Raw genomic sequence first — 2,214 nt, 5'->3', positions numbered from 1 at the left:
TAGGTGGCACAGGCTGAGGGTGTCAGAAACAGCTAGGGACAAACGCCCCGTAAGTCTTTTGTCTACCATGATTGTGACAGGTTATCTCTAGGACAAGCCTGTCTTCGTCCGCCACAACTGGCTAAAACCCCAGCCCCACCCCAGGCCCAGGAGTCTTTCGCTTTTTGCGGCCACTACCTGGCCCAAGCAAACACTGCACGCAGGCTGGGATTCCAGCCTCAACTCCCCACACCAACTCCCCGCCCCAGACCCAGCAGGTGCCCGCTGGACGCACACATGTTCCCGGGGAGCTGTAGCGCCTCAGATAGGCCAAGACACTCACAGCAAGCCGGGAGGTTTCTCTGGCAGACAGAAAAAGCACCTGGCTGAGGTTGGCAGCCGGGTGCAGAGTGTGTCTGCAGGAGAAGTTTTAGATTTTGCGGTTAAGGTATGTCCTTGGTTTCCTGAGGACAGGACTGTAAAAAAAAAAAGTAGGGCAATGGTTAAAAGATCACTCTGCCGCTAATGGACCTAGTAAGGTTCCCATAGACACGTTTAGTCTGTGGAATTTAGTTAGGGATAGCCTGGACCCTAGGCATGAGGGACTCCGGGGTGACAATAATTCATGTGCATGCTCCACCAAAAGTGAAAGTAAAGTTCCTTCTGCACTTCCGCCTCCTCCCCCTCCGCCGCTGAAGCCGCTGAAAGTAACCTCGAGGGCTTTGAAAGTGAGCGGGAGGAACCCCTTGATCCTGGAGATGTGAAGCAGTTAGAGGATGAGTTGACACATTATCATGATGACTTAGGAATTTTTGCCTCCTCCGAAGCGCTTCAACTTGAGAATCAGAACCCGGTGCAAGAGACTCAGGAGCCCTGCCAGGATGAAGCAAAGGTGGTAAGAGTGTTAAAAGGCACAAAGTTAAAATGGTTAAGGCAGCTGTGCTGCACCACCACCAACTTGAATGGCCCTGACACACTCAGAATAGTATCTTAGTCAACAGAATCCTGAGCAGATTCTTGATAATCTTGGTACGCCAGTAAATGCGAAAGTAGCATGTTTCTTTTTTAAAAAAAATAAAGTCGCATGTTTCTTCCCCACATGGTTTTAGTTTAGCTCAAAGAATGTTTACACTATCAAGAAAACAAAGTATTTCCCTCTTTTCAATTTACACAGACGTTTAATTAGCTTTATTGACTGCAGGTTTCATCCCCCGCCCCCCACCCCATCTCTAATGGTGCCTAGATAACATCGTTAGGTTTCTGGGATGGGTTTACCTCGGTTTTTGCTTCTCAACGCTGAAAGAATTCTCGTGGCAGAACACTTTTGTAAATCCAAGTAACTTTTGAGGGAAAGGGAAGTTTCAGGTATTAAGTCTCAAGATGTACACGCTATCTCTGGAAAGCTTACGAGGCCCCATGGGGACCTTGCAAGAGTTCTGACTGAAAAGCAGTTCAAAAAACCATGGGAGAGAGGAGAGAGGGGAGAGGGGAGAGGGGAGAAGAGGAGAGGAGAGATGGGAGAAGGGGAGAGGGGAAAGGATGAGAGGGGGCAGGAGGAGAGGGGAGAGGGGAGAGGGGAGAAAGAACAAGTCCCAGCCACAGACAGGAGAGATCCCACCCTCCCACCTGCTACCTGTGAGAACACCTGAAAGAAAGGAGTGACCTGCCCTCAGTCTATTTAGCCCCTCCTATCCCCACTGACTGGGGACAGGGTCAGGGGCGGGGGGTGGTTGTGGTTAAGGGTATCGCCACTACCAGTGGTTAAGTTCAAGTGCTTCTGTGACCTTGACCTGTGAAGCCTAGGTGACTAGCCTGTACATGCTCAGTTCTGGATTTTCCCATAGGTGTCCTATGTGTGTGCCTGATTCCTTTCTAACCCCCTTATTGTGGCTTGGCAGCCAATTTTCATTTAGGGTAGGCATTTGGTGGATACAACCCCCTTATCCCCAATCTATCTACCTGTCCACATCATTAGGCAAGAATGCCATTTTAAAAGAAATCTGTGCAGAACTCTAAAAATAACAGATGGTGATGCTCCTCAGGAAAGGGGCAAGCTTGACCCTCTGAGCAGCTCTCATTCTGAGCCTCGGCAGCTCCAAAGTAATTCTGTGGCAGGCTACATCCCAGGGTTCCGAAGTCAAGGCCACTATCACTGCCTTCCTATCAGAGCCTGCAGCTCTGAGATGTCCCATTCTTTCTAGGTATTCTGCGCTAGAAACTGGTGCTCCAGAGGAC

At 49.8% G+C, this 2,214-nt stretch overlaps 1 non-coding gene across 1 annotated transcript; it reads right to left on the bottom strand.

Moving 5' to 3' along the window:
* Positions 1-272: 272 nt before the first annotated feature.
* LOC142454136 (small nucleolar RNA SNORA77) lies at positions 273-399 on the bottom strand. Its single transcript, XR_012785657.1, has one exon. It is a non-coding gene; the product is annotated as a small nucleolar RNA SNORA77 (small nucleolar RNA).
* Between the last annotated feature and the right edge of the window lie 1,815 nt (positions 400-2,214).

The sequence above is a fragment of the Tenrec ecaudatus genome, chromosome 7, assembly GCF_050624435.1.
Source record: "Tenrec ecaudatus isolate mTenEca1 chromosome 7, mTenEca1.hap1, whole genome shotgun sequence".
Classification (NCBI taxonomy): domain Eukaryota; kingdom Metazoa; phylum Chordata; class Mammalia; order Afrosoricida; family Tenrecidae; genus Tenrec; species Tenrec ecaudatus.
Note: the sequence above shows the minus strand (reverse complement) of the source record. Positions and strands in the feature narration are given on the sequence as shown.